Source organism: Phoxinus phoxinus (assembly GCF_949152265.1).
Source record: "Phoxinus phoxinus genome assembly, chromosome: 12".
NCBI classification, from domain to species: domain Eukaryota; kingdom Metazoa; phylum Chordata; class Actinopteri; order Cypriniformes; family Leuciscidae; genus Phoxinus; species Phoxinus phoxinus.
In genome coordinates, this window is record NC_136887.1 from 14,977,689 (window position 1) to 14,999,854 (window position 22,166).

The following is a 22,166-nucleotide window of genomic DNA, read 5'->3' on the forward strand; positions in this document are numbered from 1 at the left end:
AATCCTCATAAAACAAGACATGAAAACAAGATACGATTTTATATTGCGAAAATGTAAAAATTATGCAATTCACCACCAGGAAAGGTTGAAGTGAGTTACTGGACAGTAATTACTTAGTGGAGTGATTATTAAATAATAATACTAATAATAATTATTATTAGGCTATTTATAATGGCACTGTATTCAACTAGGGCTATACCATGCAAAGATTCAGAGATTCAGATACCTTTTGTACAAATAATTTGAGTTCTGTCACTCTTGAGATATTTTACATTACTTTTTTTTTCATGGTTTTTGGTGCCCATTTTGCAGTCGTAGTGCCCCCATCTGGTGAGAAACTTCTTACTAAATCTAAATTCCTTCCTCAAAGCATTGTTTTTTACCATATTGAGAAGTTTAGTATGGTTATGAAGTTAAATTTGTTTGGTCTATCGTTCAATCAACAAAACATTCAAGTAAAAGACAATTAATAATAATAGATTAAAGAGGAGTGCTTGAAAGATTTTCCTCCAGTCAGTAAAAGACAACAGATGTCTAGATTATACTGTAAAACATTTTTTAAGTACAATCAACTTGGATGTTTAAGTCATTTCAACTTAAATTACATTAAACTGACTTAATGAGTTGAACTTTTTTTTTTTATTGAAAATTGCTTATTTTTATTTTAACTTAGTTAAAGCAATGTAAAAACATATGTTGTCATAACTTATTGATCACATAATTTGTTACAGTGTAATGCACCTCACTTAGCTTTCAGGATAAATATATTAATTAAATTAATCTGGTATGAGTTGATTTGTGCGTTAAACAAGTATTCTGTATGTTAAACAAGTATTCTTTAAAAATACTCTTTAAGGATCAGAGCAAACCGTTTAACCGATTAAACTACTGAGTGAAGCTTTAAGCGTTTGCTGGAAGGCTGCAGGTATACGTGTGTGAAGTTAAGCTGCAAAACATGTGCTTTACACTTCCTTTAATGCACACACATGGCCGTGAGTCCATAAATCTATGATTTGTGTCAATAAGGGTGATGTGCCAGATTTACAGACTGCTTTATTCTATTCGCTTGTTCACGTCAGGAGTGAGGAATGTCCAGAGAGCTTCCACCTGTGGAATACTGTGGAGAATGAGCGTGATAAGAAGAGAAATACTCTACATGTGTTGAGCTGTCTATCAGCTCTTCTAGGGTGAGACCTTCAAGTAAAAAACTCTTAGCCACACAGTGACCCCCAAACAGCCGTGTTGCACTCTTGAGCACGATCAGACAATACGGCAGCAGAAGCATCTCTGTCTTACGTACTCAAATATATGTCTTCATTAAGGAGAAGGGTATTATGACATTTTCTTTTTAATTCTCTGCGGCCATGAGTGAGGAACTGGACTACAGGCAGGATGCATGTGCTCTTGGAGAGCTTGAGAAAAACAACAGCTGCCCTTAGGCTGAACATACAAAGTCATAATGCGTTTAAAAACTGAGCGCATGACATTACAAATAAGACGAAGTGAGTAAGAAAATAGATTGTGACTTATATTTTAATCATAACTTGGCTGCGCTGAAAAAAAAAGTTGAAATAAGTTAAAAGGTTAGTCATCAAATTGAATTGACCTGCGTTTTCATTGAACTACACATAGCAATGAAAAATGCACTATAAATGTCAAAACAAAGGATCTTATTTGTAAAATGATACAAGTTTTGTGAGTTAAGGCCGGACAGTTGACATTAAACTGACCTTTCCATTTTATGTATTGCACCCAATGGAAAGTGAGTGGCCAGATTATGGAAAATCTTGGCATGGATGGTGTAGACCAGCACTTCTGGCAGGGAAGGGAAATGGCTAGCCAAAGACCTGTCTGAGGAAAAAAGCCATTAGCATACCATGAGACATGAGACTGCTTTTAAATGGAACACTTGAACATAAAAAGAAATCCAAACTTTTCAACAATTACGTAAATCTCTCAGCCTATCCGTTTGCCTTGGGTGAGGAGAAATCTCATATAGATTTTCTCTCACTCCATATATTCCCTGTCTTTGTCAGTTTGTATGCATTTTGCATTGCCATCCTGTTCTGTAGATTTGTAACCGAGAAGAGCAGTGAAGGATTTCTCATCTTCTTGGGTGGAAATTTCTTTCCTTTAGCTTACACAGAACGGAGAAACAGTCAAACATTTAATTCCAAAATTTACTTTATGGCTCATAGATTTCCACTTTTGTCCCGTTTGTATCCCAGCCAACAACTGTTAACCCATATATTACGGATCTTAATTCCTTCCCACAAGTGACTGGTAAACGGAACATGAATGGGAAGTTGCTTATTTCTCTCAGGCATCTGTTTGCATTGCTGTCTGGCACCTCTGTGAACTGCTGCTGGGTGATAATTGGAAAGACAGCCTCCCTCTGCAGCATCCTGCTGTCTGAACAGTGACCATTCCAACCAGAGGCCCAAGCTTCTAGTGTGTGAGTCTCCAGAGCCAACTCTGCATGTGCCCATGAGGCAGCAAGACACCAGCTTCTGCCACATAGAACTGCTAATTACATGCACATGCATTAGTATGAACAGGGGCGGGCGGGCCGCGGGAGGCGGAGAGGGGAGAGTATCGGGAGGTGGAGAGTTGTGACAGGGGCCTGCCAGGAACAACAGCCTGGGGTCCCCCGGACACACACGCTGTCAGGATCTAAGCCCCCATGAGTTTCAGACAGCCAGAAATGCTCGGCTTTGTTGTGCGCTAATCCAAAGAACGGTAAAAGAGCTTTAGCGGTGTATACACTCTTTTTAATTTTTGTCCTTCAGTTTTAGCAAACAAACACATGGAAAAAAAACTATGGCCAGATGTTGCCACAGTCCTTGTAGAATGATTTGTTTGTAATTCTAAAAGCTCACATTCCATGGGAACTGCTAAAGCCCTGCAGACATCATTGGTTATGCCAAACCTGAGGTGTTTTTTTTAAACAGAGTTGATCTTTGACCTGGCTCTGATGTCAGAATTTGCAACATTTGATGTCGAGCTCTGAGACAAACATTCCTACAGAATTTCTCACTCGCTCCTTTTCAATTACTCACGGCTGGCAGGCAAAACTACGTGCGCTCTACGTAATGCCACTCAGTGTGAACCAGGAACAATGGGAATGAAAGTGAAAGGAGAAACTCCAACAACAACATCCAAAGCTTTATGTTTCAAGGGGTAGGAAGTGCACAATTAGATTGTCTCAGCTCTAAAATCAGTAAGGTTTTATAATGTGGAAGTGGTTAATATGGTTTATCTTTTTCAGAGAATGGGATGAGGACTGGATAGGTGGGAGGTGGGATCTATCTGGTGCCCTTCCGCTCCTCGTGCCTCTATCAGGATTAGCCTATAAACAGTTCCACATGTGGTGCTAACCCTGACGCTACAATGTAAGACTTTTTCCGTCGGTATGACTGGAAGATTGATGATCCAATTTACTAGGGAGTTATCATGGACCAGAATACTCAAAAGAGCTAAGAGGAGCGGCCAGCTGTTGGCTCTTCTGCCTCGATTTTTCCTTCGGCCGGAATTTCATCTGCATACAGGGAGATGGAGAAGTAATGTTCATGTGGTCAGATGCAAGTCTCTCAGTGCAGTTGATAAACTTTACACTCATCCCGTGACTGTTCCCAGAGACTCACTCAGGGGCTAGACCGATATCCATCCAAGGGAATAAGGTTTTTGTGACTGGATGATTATAGGCTACTTGCGTAGAGGTCTTAGCAAGAGTCTAATGTTCTCACTCATCTCCGCATCCTTTAATCTAATCAAACAAGAAACCAAAAACACCCATCAAAAACAAAAAATCTAATTTTCACCTTGACATCTCCAACTGTGACCTCATAGACAGTCGCAAACATACCGCAAAGCCGTCACTCATTATTAAGATTCTCCTTGGCCAAATGGTCCTGCCCGGACTGCATTTGTGGTTCAGTAATAATCTGTAATTAACACCAACCTCTGAGATCAGCGTCCTGATTGAGTCCAGCATATGCGGGCCACATGCACTGACCTCCACCTCCTCAAGCCTGCTACTCAAGAGCTGTTTACATAGTGACGTCCTACCAGCATTCATCAGATTCTCTGTAGGGAGGCTTTAGGAAATGTTGGACTGAACTTGTACTTTTTAGCTAGGAGCAACCGTTAGTGATTGGCCATTGGAGAGCTATTTGTAGACATCACAGCTAGGACTGTACACATTGCAGGCTTCGGTCTTTATGTGACTGCGGTCGACAGAGTTGACCTTCTGCTGGCCAGCATCCATCTCTCACAGCAGTATGATTGCCTGACGGTCTGTTTTTTTCTCTCTCTTGAAATTCTGTCTGACCAGAAATTGTTATTAATTATCAAATCTTTGCTAAGACTATCACTTTCCTGCTTGGCTGGTCACATGGTTTCCCCCCATTGGCTTTTTTTGTTTTGTTTTTCAGGGAACGAAATGATGCCAAATGCAACACAAAGGGGTTTTGAGGGTTTCACAGATTTAAATCAAAGAAACAAAGTTTTGGGGGAACAGAACAGGGGTGTGTAAGACAAGCCATTGAAAAAAGCAAGATTTGAAATCCCAGCAAGGCATTTTAATTAACCCGACTTGAAAAAGTGATTTTTGTTCGTGAGAGAATGGTAACAGGACTGAGAGCTGAGGGGTCTCTGTTGGTAGCAGCGAAAGGTTGGTTAAGAAAGCCTCACAGTTCAGAGAGGGTGAAGTCACACAAAGACTCAACAAGGCTGAACAATGACCTCCTTTTCTCACTCAGACTTTTGTCAACATGAGAAAATTAGAAATGCCATGCATTATTAGGAGAACCCTGGAAGGAGGAGGTCGAATGCCAACCACCTTTTCATTGACAGGAGAGTTTAGCAGCTGTGTTGCTGTTTACTTTGAATAGGCTGGAAATGCCTTGAGTGGACTGGGCCCAAAGAAAACAATGTTCAGAGCTGAACTGGCAGTGGGAACTCATTCCCTCAGCAAGCAAGTGGGTCGCAGTCTGACATGGGCACCGAGGCTCTGGCTATATCAGCCTGATATTATGTTTACAGCGGCTCCACTGTACAAAGGAAGAGAAAACAGATGAGAGAAAAGGGCTGAGCTGAGCAAACGCAACACTGTGTGGTGACTAAAATGACTAGGGAAGGACTCCAGTCTATAAAACCGCAATTGTGCGCCACTGAAGCAAGAGTCTTGAGGCTGATTGAACCAGATCAGTTGGCCTACTTCAGGACACTGTGTGGGGATAGCATTGCTTTTGCAACTTTTTGTGGAAACTTCGACAGCGATTACCACCAAATGCAGTGCTTTAACAATAGCACTAGTGTTGCAAGGCATATGTGGAAACAGGAATTTGACAGGATTCCATAGGATGTTAAATGTGCCAATTCGCTGTTGGGGCTTTAAGTGTGGCTTATAAAAGGAGCCCCGTTGGTCTGAATGGGCTATATGCTTTTGATTATTGTTGGTGTGATCTACAGGACTGATTTCATTAATATATGCCACCTGCCTAAATATGTGAAGTAAGCTGTGAGCTGCTACTGCTTTGGTCCAATCCAATGGTTTTGCCTTTTTCTCTCTCTCCCTGCCATTTTCTTTCTCAAGTGAGGGCTTGTGTAGATTCTGGATGTGGCAGTGAGGTGAAGGAAGTGATTATCAACGGCAGCCTTAGCTTGTCAGGATGTGTTATAGCTGGATTTGAACTATATCACCACTTTGTATCATCACTTTGAGAGGGGACGCCCTCCCCGCCTTGCCATGCTCGTCCCAAGCTTCGACTAATCCGAAGAGACTATAAATAACCATTTGTAACTGATGGGATGATTTATAACGAAAATAATCTTAAAATTCTTGGACTGGTTTTGTTTAACTTGGATTGGCAAGTGATGCTAGGAACAGGCTCAGGTTTGAAGGGCCAGATCTTAAACATGACAACCATGAACTGCATGTCCTATCATCTGTCTATCTAGCTTTCTGCCACATTTATTTAGCATAAAGTGACGACGGAATGATAGGGAAAAGGAAGGAAAAAATGGGTTCAGGAAATGTTGCAGGCCAGATCTGAACATGCACCACCTGAATAAGCACTACACTTCAATGTGTCGGAGCATGGGCACTTACTTCCAACTCCTGTCTTTGATCCCTTTTTCAAAGTAGAGAGGGAAATAGTCACAGTAAAAACGGAGGCCTTACAAACATTTCCACATGTCACTTTGTCCAACTTGAAAGGGAGGCCAGCACAAAATTGTTCTTTCCTGGTCTAAACTGCCAGTTCCACTCAGGTTCTAGACTGATGGGAGAACCACAGAGGGATATGGAGCTTCCAGAGACCAGAGACCCTAAAGCCCAGCTGTCATTTACTAGGTCATGAAATAACGGTGTCCTACCTTCTCTGCAGAGTGGTTCTAATAACTATGCTATTCCCAAAAGCATTGCTTTGAGTGATGAATGTGACTGGATGTTGGATGTTCACTGGGTGCAAACTCCAAAGAGAGGAAAAAGAATTAGTCTAGATTACAGCCATGTACAAAAAAAATATTTGCATGCATTTCTCAGAACTTATGTAAAAGCTCCAGCAACAGCAAAAAAAATAGTGAAAACTATGACAGACCGTGTTGATGTGCTTCATTGTCCCGGTCAAAGTGTTGACTAGATGAGTACAGTGTATCAAGTCCATGGTCATTTAATACTAAAGAGTCACAGCTGCATATTGACCTCAAATGCAGGACGGAAAACGATTCTAGGAGTTGCTGTTGTAAGGCTCTACGTTAGCAAGCACTTTGTTCTAAACCTGCTATTCTAGCCTGTTTAGTGGGTCAGTGAAAGAGTATAGGACTACAGCTATATCACACATACTAAATTGTTAAACTAGCCCACCTTCTCTCAATTACTGACAAATCACAGTAATTAGACTACCACACTTACTGTATCAGGAAGGCCACAGAAACACATGTCACAACGGTGGCACCACAAACAGACCAGGTGACAAGATTTAGTTAGCAGTGGTGATGAATGACAGCTCGGCTCATTGTCCAGGACAACCCAGCATGGAAATTCATGCTGGTCTAATTGTCTTTTTAGCAGGTAAACCCTAAGATACTGACATTAGATTTCAATTACACAATGTCTAATATCAAGTTAAAAGATATCAAATGTCTAGTGGTCAATTTTCTATCAATATAATCAAGTGACACAGCTGTTCAAGACATCTATTCAATACATCTATCAGCTCAATACAAACACATAAAAGCTGTTTTTTGTCCTCATTCTAATAACTGCCTTTCCTTGCATGGCTACAAGATATTTTATCACCCTCCGCCATCCTCAGCTCCACCTATTTTCTGACAACTCTTGGCCTCTAGTTTTGTTCCCAGTGGTTAACTTGAACTCACAGGGATTGCAGTCTGGACATCTGTTTAATTTATCTTCTATGTTATTATTGCACCTTTTTTTTATTCAACATTACATTAATTATTGTATTTATATTGTTGTAAGTTTAAAGTATAATGGACCTTTATTTGAAGAAAGTGGTCCGACTGAATTAATGTAACAGCCTTCGGTTTCATGTACAGTCAAACTTAAAAAACCTCAGGGAACCATCCTACATATTCAAGATGAATATACCCTTTCTAATCCACTGAATAATATCCAAAATTCACAATTCAAATGTGTAACTAAACATGGGCCTATGCTGTAAACATGTCCTGTTAAATTTACAGTAAAAAAAAAACAGCTGTTGTTGCCAGAAAGTACAATGAAAAATAATACGATGGCTATGTTTCAGGCAGATTGGTGCCTGTACATTCTACAACAGTTGTTGTCAATGGTCACCTTCTTGCATGGTCATTAAGCCATGGCCCAATTTTTTAGGAATTAGAACCAAGCTAATTTATTTCTCAAAAAATGGTTGACAAACACAAATACCGTCCCAAAACACTGATGAATGAGAATAATGCAAGGCTATTACACAGCATAACTACAGTTACCATGGTAAATACACAATACTAACCTGAACTGTTAATAAAACCAATGGATACTGCATGATCCTGATCAACAGAATTAACATCATAAATACATATAAATCCTTACCAGCTAACACACAACGTACCAGTTATGTAATTTACAGAGCTCAGCGTAAGTGGCCTGTCCATAAAACATGGCCAGTACTTATACTATGTAGACGGTGAACAAGGTCATACACACAGGCCAGAGTAACAAACATGACACTAAAATAATAAAATAAAGAAATTTTCGAGGAGGCTAGCAATAGTAAGCTAGCTTTGAAAGCATAAGATCTCACCCTCCCTTCAGAGCGTCTCCAAAACCACACCTCCTTCAAAACACATGAGATACAGCAGGGAGCAAACAAAAGCATCACGAGTGACGGCATTAAACTACCTAATGTCTTAAAGCACATAACATTACAATAATCATGAACACAAAACAACTTAAAGAGCACCAACCTGTACCACCTGACTGCTGCAGATTCATTTTGGCATTGATAGTGTTGCCATTGAAAGGCATAAATTCGAGTTACAAACCGCTTTGAGTATAACATCACGGATTTCCATCTCTTCCAAAGTACAGTAGTTATGGCGAGAGCGCAGAATTCATTGTTTTGGTTCAGGATGAACTTTAAAATGCGGCTGCTGTTTCAGTTGCGGTACTCTGTGACTCTTCTGTAGTAGTAGTAGTATTTTATTGATCCCAGTTGGGTAATTAAAGTGCATTAGCAGCAATACATTAAGACAGAACACAAAACATACTATACACATATCATAAACAGACAAATTGCCAAAAAAAAAAAAAAAAAAAAAAACTGGAACAAATGATCCAGAATCCTTTAAAAGATTTTTACTATATAATTTTAACAGTTTCTGTAAAAATTACAAACATATTTTTTTACAGTGTAGAGAGCTATAATACATTATTTGACTCTTTTACTGCTCAGGAGCTCTTGGCCATCACAGCTCAATCTTCTATTACACGCCGGATCCCCCACATGATGACATCAGTGATTTAGTGTTGCAGCCTGGTCAAGGTTACAGTCATGTTAATTGCACTTGGCCCAACCACTGTGAGTGTGGTCTGTAAATGGGATACTGCCCATAAAATCATAAAATACAGTCAGAGGCAATGACTGTTTCTGGGGTCCACCATCACTCCAAATCCTGTAAATGATAAATCAGTGACAAATCCAGAGACAGCTGCACAGCGTGACAACGTCCTTACAAATTCTAAATAAAAATTCGGAAGAAGTCTTGCTGTAGAATGACATGATGACCAATGATCTTCAAATGTTTGAGGTTAATTGTGAACCAGCTATTTAGTATCTCAACTATGCAAAATCTATGCTCCGCTGTTTATGAGAAAGTTTAATATGTAGTTTTGTGAGGTGCTGTAAACAGAGAAGATGTGGCAAAGTGTCGGATGGCCAGTTTGATTGGATCCACGTGGCTTTATGAGACTTTGGCAAGATTCAGGACTAGTTTTGGAAAACATTTATAAATAAATAAAGTCAAATTATTGCATTGCTTCATAATAACATAACTAAATAGTTAAAATTTATACGTTTTATAAAAGGTAAATTCATTATATTACTTACTTTTTTTTTTTAATCTCACGATCAGGTGGCTGAATTGCTTTCTTCCAAAAAGCAACAATTTTCAAGCGATGAATGTACACCCATGTATAGATATAGCACCATTTACAGCATAGACAATAAACATTTTTATGAAATTCTTGTTTTATAGCATCACATATATTGCATGCGTGTACGTATAATGTAAGGTTAACATTAATGTAACAAATGTAACATTTATTATGAATTAAAAATAGACTACTTGCTGTATTAAAGGATGACTGAAAGTTGCCTAAATAAGGGCCATTAAAAGGCAAATAACATCGCATTTGTTAGCTGGGTTACTTAAAGAAACCTGAACTATGAATTATGAAAATATTATATAATATAATATTAAAATATTATTATCTGCAATATCAAGATGATAGGAAAAATAAAATCAAACAACAGTTTGCCCCAACACAGGACGTGGACTAAAACTTGTGTGTACTGAAATGTACCTATTCTTTCCCTCTAGATGTAAAATAAAAAAATGGAAGTTCATAAGTAAATCCTCATTTCCCATCAGCTTAGGGGCATGTTGACATTTTGAATTAAGGTTATGAATGTCTGTGACTTTTATCCTATTGAATGCATGTGCTATTATTATATTATTATTATAATAAATATCCTAAAACCCCCCACATTATTTAGGGTCCAGTTCATAATTCATGTCTGAAGAAAAGAAAACGCTGGGATTAAGAGGCCAGGTTTCTTTTGATTAGTGTGGCAGATCTAAAGGCAGGAGCAGAGACTCGGCAAGAGTGAATGGATAGAGGTCAGTGGCTAATAGCAAACACCCCTCACTGGGGGCTGAGCAGGGGGCCAACGAGAGGGGCTCAGTGAGTGTCTGAACTAAGCTAATCTAATGTGAGCGGGGCTTTCTGCAAGGCCTCCGCCAGACCTCCACTGAGCCAACGAGTCTTCTCGGTCTTCCTGCTTTCCCTGTGCATCTCACAAGCTTCTTGATCGCTGCTGAGCTCATTTAAAGCTCCTGCTTCTCTGTATTTCCTATCCTTTATCTCAATCTACACTTCTTACTAAAGACTTCCCCGGCCGGCTAGCACAGGTGAATTTCATTATGCTGCTTTGAAGTGGGAGTGGCGCGGGAGAGTAGATGGTGGATCAATGGTAAGCCTCTGTTCTTCTACCATGGACCTATTCCCAATGATCCCCATTACTGCCGTGGCCCAGTGTGGGGAGGAGGAGAAGGGGGGCGCAAGCCCAGCATGGCCCTGCTGCTTGCCATTAAGACCTCTCCATGCTGATGGATATAAAGTCTGCACAGAATGAAAATGCATCTGTTGAACAATGACAAATCAGTATCTTATCAATTATGAATAAAGCAGCAGGCATGGTGACCATGTGGAAGATCTCAAAAAAAAAGAGAGGTTGAGCGAGTTCAGTACTGGTGCTCTAGGAAGCCAACATTCCTGCTCTGGATTCTAGGGAAACGAGGTTCTGTAAAGGCCATTCACATTGACGGTTCCTTGATCAGTAATTTAGTCATAGGTACTGTCTTCTCATTTACATCTGGCGTTCGGAAACAGCACATGGTCGATCTAGGGAGCAGAGACAATGACACAAAAAAACACAGTCAGTGAAGCTGAAATGGTCCCAGTCGAGGGTATTACAGGCATTTAACGCTGCCAGGGAAAGTATTTGTTTGAAGCCTCTACGTTTTGGTTTGCTGCTCTTTATATCCGGCACGATTTATCGCTGTTTTGATTGCCCTTTCTGTTATCGGACCGGCAGTGTTTTCACTGGCCGTGAGGAATGTGAGCAGGAATGTGTTGATGTTACTGTAAAGCCCAACACGCATCTCATACTCAGCACCTCCATCTCAGACCGATAACAGCCTCTATCAGATTGGAAAGAATGTAACTGGCACAACCCCCCAGATGTCTTGCTGTAGCCCATGAGAGTTAGGGGGCCCCTAATACACATGCTCAAGAAACTGATACAAACTTTGCAGACAAACTTTTTGAGTGATACAGAAACTCAAGTAAATCAAACCATCAAATGGGACCTTGAACCAAATTCTAGGCAGTATAGGGAATGATGAAAAATGCATGTGGACTGTTCAGCTGACTCTAATGCACTATGCCAAGTGAGCTTTAAGATAAACACTTAAGTGACTTGACTGATATTGAACATGTGATTTTTGGTGGGATTGAGTACGGTGCACCTGCAATAGTCTTGGCCCCAATAGCGAGGGTTATCTATAAAGAGTTGCTGGGTCACTATCAGTTCTGTCTTTAACACCCTTGCCTTGCACATCCACACATGCATGGGCAGAGGTTACTTATTGATGAAGCACAAAATACAAGTTGAACAGGTGAACTTTACAGCAACGGTGTCCACAAGACCTCATCTCTGCAGTCCTACATCTGAGAGCAATTCGTCGTGTTTTGAACGCATCCAGACTCGAGAAGAGAAATGACATTCCAATTTCTCTGCAGGTTATTTGTCATGCTGCCACCTCCGCCTGCTGGCATCATTAATCAAGGCCTGCCATTGGAGGATGTCCATTCAGGTCCCTTTAATTTCCAGCCCCTTTTATCAAATGAAACCGTCCCTTTTCATGACAGTGAAGAGTCCACATGCTTCAAGTTACTGCAGACGTCTAGCCACTGAGGGAACTTCTAACTTGCCGGCAGGGGAAACCGAGGCTAGTGTCGGGTGTCTCAGCTCCAGGTGTGATGTTATTTTATTGGGGCCTCCTCCTTTCTTCTCTCTTGAAGGTTCTCTTTCTCTCTCTCTCTAAAGATGGGGTGCCTCTGGAGTGGTGTTTGTCTTGAGGTCACAGTACAAGCTGTTGTCTCCAAATGAGGCCGTAAAACACATGATGTAAAACATTCATCCTGTGTATCGCTCTGTCTCTACTCCTGCCAAGGCTGGGTGAGCTGTACCATAAAACATCAATGCTGTTGTCTGACTCATCGCATAAGGACATGGAGGAAACACACACACACACGTGATCACAGCCATATGTGTCTGTCTGTGTGTTACCGAAAACACATCCGACAATTATACACACGCCATCTAAAAAGGTTGATAAATGATGCTGTATAAGAACAGGAAACGTTTGACCAAGTTTATAAGATTGCACTGAAGTTACATTAAGCAGACAACTGTTAGGATAAAAACATATGTTCAAATTTACAGTTAGCAAAATTTGTGACATGGAGGGAGAAAATGCATTTATCTAGATTTTTACAAAGGCAATTTAGTAATTTTGAATATAAATTTATGTAATTATCCAGTCGCTTGGGTAGAAATTAAACTAAATTGCTGGTTGTAATACAATGCTTGCCATGAGCTGATAACAGGGGAGGCTAGGCAGCAAAAAAAAAAAAAATCTGTGGTGGCTCTTAATACTAGTTTTATGCTTAACTTAATTTTGAGATTTTAAATAGGATGCTTTGCACAGTAATTTCAAGCCAGTTTATTGAATCAAAATCCAAGTGGTATGCCTTCAGTTTTAACACATAAGGATGTTAAAAACCCTTTTGTACTTTCATAATGTTTCAGTTTTCATTACCTGTCATAGATTTCCTTTCCCAGGATAATAATAATAATAAGGAAATGGCACAAGCTTGTAAAAAAGATATGTGGTGGGATAACCAGGATTAGTCCCGTGATTAATCCTGCTTTGACTAACTCCACTGGGAATTCCATCAAAAGGCCAGCGATTGTTTAATTGCCATCCCTGTTTTTCCCAATGCTTTACCTCCCTCCTTTCTGCCGGTGAGGGGGTCCTGCTGGAATCCGGCAGCCCCCACACACAGACATAGAATTGCTTTCAGATGTGTATATCGGGTTTGAGAGAGGGGGAAGCCAGTGTATCTAGTGTGGTTTAGGACCGGGCGAGTGCTCTTCAGAGCGCCAGGGTTCAAGAGCCATGCCAAGGGCTAGAGAATGTGAACATATTGGTCCTGGGGAGAAGACCTTTGCATTCGTCCCCATGTCCCACTGCTGCTTCAGTATGATCAAAGAGGCAATGAGAACTGCAGATAAGACGTACGGATTTGATTTCAGCGTTGCTTCAAACGGCAGGCTTTATCACAAGTCCCAAAGCCATCAGACTAAACCCCTCACAGTGGTTCACCTCATTCATCTGGTCTACGTTACAGATAAAGTACATTTTAGGGCCATTATACCCACTTTTTTTACTGATGGATCCATTGGGGGTGGGGAGCAGGATAACATCTTGTTTGTAGATATTTGTAAACAGTCTTTCAGTGGCAATGCAACTGATGTGGGAGTCTGAAACCCACTGATCAAACTACAGAAAACTGAAAGAATGATATCTCATCATGCCCCCCTCCACCCCCCACATAGAGGCATGATGAGATATCCATCTTGCTCTACCCTTTTCCAGATATCAAAGTGAGAAAAACTACACTGTGGATGAAAGGCTGCTACCATGTTACCATAGATTGGATGTTACTGTAAAACTTGTCCAAAGATTGACAGCAGAGAAATAATCAAAAGTTGGCGCAGTGGTGGAGGTTAATCTCGGTCTGACAGTTAAATATGACTGATCTTTCTTTATTTTTACTTTTGATAAACATGATTACACTCATAATTGGGTAACATTACAAACGGGCAAATACAAAAAAGATAATATAACAGATAAATATCGAACAACAAAGAGGCCAATCATCTGTGACTAAAACATTAAAAATATTAAATTGCTTCACCCCTTGTGGAGGACAATTGCAGAAAGTCAATGTAAGCTCTGGAAAGTAAAAGAGTATAAACAGTGTGTTAGCTGAAACAGCTTTAGTGGTGTATGGTATGAGTCTTGTTATCCAAAACTGGGGTGTCAGATAATAATCAGCAAGACACCTGCTGAGCTTTCCCAAAAGCCCCTCTGCATGGGGCCAGCATTAAATCCATATAATAGTCAGTTTTCAAGTGAGACTGGAAGCAATTTCAGCTTCTGATAAATCCAAGCATTCCTATTGGATGCATTTTTTAACGATTATTTAACAGGCATACATTAAGTAACAGGCTTTTAATCTGCCGGGTTCTTTGAAGAAATTGTTCACAGTTAAAAAGAGCTCAAAATAGAAGCTGCTTCGGGTGCAGGTTTATTTGTTTACTGTTGTTTAACAGGAATTCATGCAGTCGATATTCTCTTACTCTACAACTCCCGCCTAGCTTTTTGCACTCGCAACAGCCCAAAAATGATTCCTTTACACATTTTACTGCCAAATAGTTGCAGGAAACAGTTTGCCAAAACACATTTGGCAGTGCAAAACACACACTCGAAAATGACAATAAAAAATTTTAAGATGCTCCAGAGGGCCATTTTAGACTTCCCTTCCTCTACCATCCACAAGTGCCAGTTCTTTGGGTCCAAAGGGCAAAAACAAACCCCACAAAAGGCTTTTTGGCTACTGACATGGACTGGTTTGAGTTTGAGAAGTATCAGTGTGAAAAACAAACACATGCTGCTTCCTCACGCAATTAAACAGTGTGTATGCCACAACGCTTATGGCCAATAGCACATAGCAATAGTTCTCTTCTCCAGTGACCTTCTGCTAATTTTGATATTAAAAGATTGCACAAATTTATGAGTTCATTGTAGTCAGCAAATAGCTGCATGTTCTAAGCCAAATGTAACATCAAATTGTTCTTTGAATTTTCTACTTTTACGTTTATAATTAAATAGATGAAATAAGATCACTCATAATAATCGGCAGACAGGCAGAGTATGAAACAAATGAAAAAAGTATGTTCTATGATACACTGATAGTGTCAGATTACTTATACATTCAGAAATGTTTATTTTCGTTTGTTTACTTGCCCTGCCAACATTTTCACTTGCAATGTATTTTTATATTTGCTGTAATTAGGTTTACAAACATCACTATTTTCAATTTTTTCTTTAGTACATTTTTCCTTAGAGACCAAGCCAGTGGGCCATCCTCATTGAACTGTACACCCAACACTTCTATCTGGGAGGTATTCCAGAAAGCGAGATGGGTCTGTCTGCGGACTGCAAGAGAGGGGCGTAACAGGAAGTGGGCGTAACTTGAAGTGGGCGTAACTTGAAGTTGTCCAAATCACACAGAACCACGCGATATGTCAAACTCTAAGCGAGATGTTGTCGGTAATATGCCAGCTTGTATAGAGTCAACGGTAATAATAGTTTCCAGAGATAACCGTGTAAATCGAAGTGTATAAGTAATATTGCAGCCTTTTACATTGCAGCAAGGGCAGAGCAAAGCGTCTGGAACTTTGAGCTTGTCAATCTGTCTCGCTGAGTGTCACACAGATGCCAGGTCATTCTACAGAAACGTCCACTTCTATGGCAAGATGTCTTAAAATGTATATATTTTTCTAACGTTTAAACTTAGACCACATTATTAGATTACCATTTGACTTTATGAATACACATCAATGACAGCTTAATGATTTTTTATATTTTTTTGTGTATTTATTTAAAGACCGCATATACACCATTTTTTGTCACTGGTGTTACCTTACTTATTTGGCAATAGCCTATTAACGTTTTTTTTATTTTTTTGTGATTTTAAAAAGTGAATCAAGTTTTAAAAAATTATATTTCATTTCTAATTGTTTTTTGAACTTTCTTATTCACAAAACATAAAGCAGAACGACTGTTAATATTAAAATGTATGCATTTGGCAGACGAAAAGTGTGCTTGAATGAGGTTAGTTCATTTGCGCAACCATGTATTTGCTATAACTATGAGCATATTTGAACACCAGTTAAAATCAAGTAATGATGCAATCCTTTAAATCTTAACTTTTGAGTGTAGCAGAATTAAATGGATGTAAAATTAAAAATAATTTTACAATATGTAATTTTACAAATAACATATTGTTTTGTTTTAAAATGTAAAGAAATTGTAACCCTAAAGTGACTTTTAAGTGTAATATTTCTGTAAAGGCTAGGGGCAGAAAAATGGATATTTCCATAGAATGACCCAGTAGTAGATCACCCTGGAGTGGTCGCTTTCCATTTAATATTATATTATAATAATTATAATGTAAATGTATGGGTAAGATGTCACCTAATAGATGTAGGCTACATGCATAGAGGTCGCATAATTTATTGTTTTCTATATCAGTTTACGACTGTTTCCTCTTTAATTTTTTTGTGCAGCTGTGGTGCTTTTGAGGTTTTCAATTAAAATATTTTGTTATGGGTGTGCAGTGTGCTTGTTGTTCATTTGTCTCAAAAGTATCATAAGATTTGTTTGTCAGCGGCGCATTTAGCTGTTCATTAGTGCTGTTGATATCAGTCAACATTTTTAATCATCAGCAAATCAGGAATACAATAAGACATCAAAAGATGTTTAAAATTATTTATTTAAAAAGGAAAAAATAAATAAAAATAAAGCCCAATTCCAAAACGATATATTAGAGCATGTTCCACACTTTAGTTGAGGTGGGAAGAATAATTGATAGAAGGATTGCAATATTGTTTTCTTGCAATACATTATCAGTATCTGGCACTAATGCAGATTGCAGCTTGCTTTACTGTATACCAAAACAAGCATTTCGGTTCTTGAACAGCTAAGAGTCAGTTTAATCAACTCTACGCGAGAGCAAAAGCATACGGAACTGTCTGTTCTCAGATCGCTCTCACGGTACTTTGATATCATACACCGACCGGTCTGTGCAGCGCTGCTTTAAGTCGAAAAAACAGTGAGCAACTTGAAGTGGACGTAACTTGAATGGACGTAACTTGAAGTGGGCGTAACTTGAATTGACGTAACTTGAAGGGGCGTAACTTGAAGTGGGGTGTAACTTGAAGGGGCGTAACTTGAAGTCTTGCAGAATGCAGACAGATACTATTGGAGAAAGCAGGTTATGCATAGTCATACCCAGGTAATATGTTTACGGATAAGTCAACGGATGACTCTCAGCCTTTGGCAGAACCGTTGGCTGAATGTCTGATATAGGCACACAAAATGGGAAAGTTTCAAAATCATCATCTGATTGGTTGAATTCTACGGGATTTCTTGTCCGCCAGGAAACAAAGCCGTCATGACGTCAGACCTCCTCATGGAAGAGGAAATACGTCGCGTTTACAACTGTGACAATTTATATATTTATCATCAAACAAGCAACATAATTCTTGTTCACACTAATAAATAAAAAGATTGTAAAAGGATTGCACAACCACCCACTATACGGTAATATGTACTTGAATGTAAAATCACCATTAAACAAAAGACGTAGGAAGAAAAAGTATGGCACCAGAGATGGTGGCTAGCTTCAATAGCTTAAAAAATGCTGCCTTCGGAGGAAGGCATCAAGGCACATACGAATCCAATGTTAGCTTCACTTCCGGTCTCCTGAAATACCTTCATCTGGTTGGTTTTGGAAGGCATCATATATGTATTCCTCACTGCCTTTAAATAAGATTGTGTTTGATACATTTACATTCAGCATTTTTGCGAGTTTTGCAAGTTCAAAATAAAGGTCTGAGCTCGCCTTATGGCTCTGATGTATACTCTTATCACACATTAATAAATTACAGTTGAAATGAAAACTAGAGTCTGAAAGCTTTCAAATGATAGGGCCTATATAGTTTGAAAATATTTAGGTATAGCCTATTATAGAAATATGTAGGCTAATGGCAAATGTATATCCCACAAGTAAAATGATGACAGTTAACTAAACGGTCCCAGAAATGCAATAAAATGGAAATGTTAATGTAGTTAATTTGTGTTTTAAAATGTATTTTTACTTGTGAATGGAGAATGTGGTTGAAATTAAGGAAGACATCACTGAGGTTATAGTGTTTGATTTGGCATTTCCTCTTAGGATTGGTTGAAAGGTTTGAGAATTATCCCATTCCTGTACCACTAAGACAGCTGTTGTCTTTTTAAAATGACAGGCCAGATAACAAAACTGAGTGATGGATCATGGCAAAATCACAACTGACTGTGTGGAGGGGAATACACAGGTCAGCAGTGCAAATGGGAAGAAGGGACATTTTTCTCTCTATTCAGCCAATTGTCAATTCAATTCAGCAAGTCATTTCAACTATTGTACACCTTCATTTAAGCAGTGGTTTATGCGAACGTGCACTGATCACTACAGTCATATACAACTATATATGTTATAATATATAACACAAAGCACTCCCGCATGGCTAGTTTTCTTTCAACGTAGTGTGAAAACCTTTAGCAATAAATGATCAATGGAGACACACTGACCTGGTCAAAAGATATCAGACGTTTTATTAGGCAGAGAGAAAGTGAATCTCACTCCAGCACCTCCAAAGGCAACATCTGGACCTTGTCAAATATGAGAGATAGTGTTGGACAAAAAAAAAAAAGAAAAAAGAAGACCAAAAAGGTTTCAATAGTTTAAATGAAAAACATGTCATTCAGGTTTACCCCAAGGCTGTTGTTTTGTACAGCTGTGCCAAGATCCTCATCCCAAAATCAGGAGGTGCTGAACCGGCCATTGCGGAGATGAATGGACAAAGCAATGTGGCTTATGTTAAGGGCCCTCAGTAGGACACGATTTCATTGTACAGACTTTGCTCCCCTGAACCGTGGCCTCTTCTGCTGCTCATCTCAGGGAAGCAGCAGGTCTAGAGCTGCAGATTCGGAGAAAATTAGGCTTTTGTTTAAACAGAATGGGGTTGGCTCAGTTGCTTGGAGGCATAAATGTAACCACTAACCACATAATGATATAGCATGACTTGCAATGAAAGCCATCGCTATAAATTCACTTAAAGAGTAGCTGACATGATTTTGTCATTTTTGGATCCTCTAAATATCTCTGGATCAAATCGCTATTTTGTAAACAGCGTTTATTTGTCTTAGTGTGTGATCCTCTGGCCGTGATTTGTTTGCCGTTGTTCGTGTTTCAGGGCTTGAATTTCAGAAGAACGCTTAGTCTGTAGAAATCCAATCTAACTCTGTGATTAAAGCATACATTAACTTCACTACTTGTTTTTTTTACTCATCCCAGTCTTGGGGTGGACATAATGGGTAGATGAATCTTTGTTATAAACAAGAGAATCGTGTTGTTAATGGCTATCCCAGGTGAAAAAGACGTAGTATTAAATGGATTAAAAAAAATTCTTGAAATTCAAATAGTACTGTATGTATTTAATACTTTTGTATTCCCAACATGCTTATTTGAAGTGCATTAAAAAAAAATCTAAGTATACTACAAGTACCGTGGTAATAAATATAGGCCTATTCTCACTTTTAAGAAATAAAAACAAGCACACTTGGTACTTATGGTACACAAAAGTGTATAAATATATATTAGGCCTACACTTATATGCTGAACACAAGCTTACTTTTAATATATTTCTAAAAAGTAGGCTATACTAGAAGTACTTTGGTAATGCATAGCCTATAATGCTTAGTTACACTTTTAAGAAATATGCTAAACACAAACATACTTTTAGTGAAGTTTTAGTGTATTTACAGAAAACATACTTATGTTACTCTTAAAGTATATTTTATGTGTACTTTGTGTAAGAACATAGCAAAGTGATTAAGATTTTAGTGGGTTTAAAATATATGTAGGTTACTTTATAAACGCTTGGCCTATACTGCAATATATTTCAAATATTTATGTAGGCTATTTATCATTTTAATATTTTGAAAAACATTTTTTATATTTACAATGTACCGACTTAAAATGTATTATAAACATTTGTCAACAATTAACTTTTTGAAATTAGTTAATTTCATTAACTATTTCATCCCCATTTGTTACTGTTATGTCCAACAAGCCGCTATCACGCCCCACCACAGGTGCTCTCACGCAGTGAAAAATACATCAGGGAGCAGAGAGCACAATGACAACACGCTGACAGACAGGACAGAACAGGTTAGCCTACTTATGATATTACATAAAGTCTCAACTTTGGTAATTTTTAAACGAAATTTAAACAATAAATAGCCTACCGTTTTGTGGCTCTTTAATGTGTCTGATCGCTGTACAGCCAAGCTGCTCGTGAACCGATCATCTTTTCCTTCTAGTTAATTTATAGTATCAAATAAACATAAATGAACATAAGAAGGAATGTTGTTTTAAACGCGGAAAGACGTCAGTACACACCGGTTTTCAAGTAAAAATCCTCCAACGTTGATACTCTCCTGACTGCTTTGTCGGACAAAAATGGTGGATTCGGCAGATGGCGGATTATGATTGGTCAGATCGCCTGTCAATCAAATCGGAGCCTCTGGGTCAAATATAATAGAAAACGTAGTGTTATGTGTGTGTGTTTTTTTAACCCAACTTCAAGTTTGCATGGCTTTTGGAACCTCATGATTTTGTGATTCTTGGTAAGATTTGTATTAAATTAACGTTACTTGTGTCTGTGCCAGTCGTATTTTTTGACACAAAGTGTTTTTCAGTGCAGCTACGTCCAATTTGACCAATCAGAGCCAAGCTTTTCAAGTCGAAGTCAGACGCGAAGAGATTAAGATTCTGCCCTCAGAAGTTACTGGTAATTTTTTTAGTTTGCATAAATAAATAGCTCACTGTTTCGTTTTTTCTTAAGTGGATAGGTCTAAAAACTGTGATAAATCTGTTTGAATCTATGTGGTGACATTTATCTGTCTTAAAACAACTAAACATTGTCCAATGCATCTAAAACATAATTAATTATTATAACATGTACAACATTACATTAACATTATTTTTATCAGCAAAATTAAGCTGTCTATTTTTGATTTCCTGAACAATTTAGCTTCATTGTTATGATGTAAATTATCTCTGAAAAGTAAAAAATAAATAAAAAAAAGTTTTATTTAAACACACACACACATATATATTACTTTTTTGTGAAATATTAATATTTGTTGTTTTTCAGACCAGCTGCTATAGAAGAAGACAGAGACACGCAAAGAAGAGTGTAGTAAATTTAATCTCACATCACCTCTGTTATAGAGATTTTTGAATCAGGCCTTTTGAAATGTGATTTGGTCAGTTTTGGTATACACAGGTTTCTTGTATACAAACAATACCGGATGCGCGCGCATCCACGAGGCAAGACCGCTATATGTTATGCCGAGTTCTGTAAAAGAACATTGTAATTAACGTAGATTTCGCATTGTTTGTAAATTCTTGTTGACTCAATAATAAACTGCAATTTCAGAGTTGGATCTGTTTGCTTGTGTTTCATTTGCATATTAATATAACATTATGTAAAACGTTAGTTACTTGACTAGAATGAAATTGTCCAACTAAGTTTGCGAATCATAAAAACATGACATACCCTATGCATTTAGGTTAGTTTACAGCACAACAGCTCCGCGTCATCTCTGCTTCTGCTGGATATAGCCGTAAAGACTGTTGCTTTCTGCCTCTTAGATGCGCGCGCATCTGTGTGATGACGTTGCACAGAAACCCGTGTATAGGAAAATGTTAGCAACGTGTCCATTTCAGGTGGCTAATTTGTAATTCATTTGAGTCATTCCTATAAAAATCTGTTTATTTTTATTTTTTTTATTTTTTTTTGTAAAGCTGCAAGTCTATCCTAACTGGCAGAGATTAAGAGAGTGCATGTTAGCATGACCACAAGACTAAT

General features: G+C 38.6%; 1 long non-coding RNA gene across 1 annotated transcript; it reads right to left on the reverse strand.

Moving 5' to 3' along the window:
• Positions 1–8,890: 8,890 nt before the first annotated feature.
• Positions 8,891–20,725, reverse strand: LOC307008700. The gene is made up of 4 exons (XR_013799878.1): positions 20,539–20,725; positions 19,003–19,208; positions 18,820–18,900; positions 8,891–11,173 (listed from the first exon to the last, which is right to left on the reverse strand). It is a non-coding gene; the product is annotated as an uncharacterized lncRNA (long non-coding RNA).
• Between the last annotated feature and the right edge of the window lie 1,441 nt (positions 20,726–22,166).